The sequence below is a fragment of the Theobroma umbraticum genome, unplaced genomic scaffold (genome assembly GCF_002168275.2).
Source record: "Theobroma umbraticum cultivar Fairchild unplaced genomic scaffold, ASM216827v3 scaffold_50.0, whole genome shotgun sequence".
Lineage (NCBI taxonomy): Eukaryota > Viridiplantae > Streptophyta > Magnoliopsida > Malvales > Malvaceae > Theobroma > Theobroma umbraticum.
Window position 1 is genome coordinate 3,801,293 of NW_018397261.1, and position 1,130 is coordinate 3,802,422.

Sequence of the window (1,130 nt, forward strand, 5' to 3'; positions counted from 1 at the left end):
ATATATATGTTTGAGCATTATTATTATATTTTAGTACCCATGGATTCTTAAGAACAGTTGAATCAGGGTAAATAGAAGATGCCGACACCCAACACCATTATAAATAAGAAAGCGAAGGAAAGAGAGTGAGACTTGGCAGTATCTCATACAGTAAATTAAGAAGAAAAGAACAAAAGAAAGAGACTGAGGCTTGGTGGTATTTTCTACAGTACATTCACATAAGGAAAAACACAATTCACATTCAAAATATTTGAATTGTTTGTGTTCCGATTATGTCTTGCTCAGTTGCTTCCCAAGGTTTAATTTAGTTTCTTCTGTGTAGCATAAGAAGAACACGCAAATTGTCTTACAATTTTCTTCCTTTTGAAGCAGAAATAGTGGAAACATGCAAATAAAATGAAATAATTAACTTTAGTCCCAATCCTTTCCACTGATGATGATAGGACTTTGAAAGCAACAAGTCACAAAACCCTGTAGGTTACTGTACTTTCAACTCTCAAGATGAGCGCACGCTTGAGGTTCAAAATCATTTCATACTATCCATCGCCCATGGTGGATTTATGATCAAGCAACAATAATGAGCCAGAATTTCGTGTTTGAAGGTCGAAGATAATATCTCATAGTATTTATCACGTGTGGTGGATATATAATTAAGAAATAATAATGAAGTTGAGATTTCACATTTGCAGGACAAAGACAATAGTTATAAAATAATTATTTTAAAAGTTCAATGTTTGACAATAATACAAAGTAATTTAAATAAAAAAATTTATGTGAAAATTACAGGAATAACTTTAATTTTTTATTAAATACAAAATAAGGATATTTTTTAATAACTATTGCATGTTAAAATTAGATATCTTTAATTGAGCTTGATGGTTTTTTATAAAGTTAAAGGTATCTATTATTGAATCAATGTTAAAGTCTTGAATGATTTCCTTTTCGATGAGAATGATTAACAAATTTTTAAGAAAATCATCTGACATTCTATTACGAGTCTCATCCTTAACTAGTTTTATAGTAAAAAATGCAAGTTATGTTGCAGTGAAAACTGAAAGAGTCAAGATAAACCAGATCAATTTTTTTTTTTTACTAAGCCAAAGATAAATATATATATATATATATAAGAA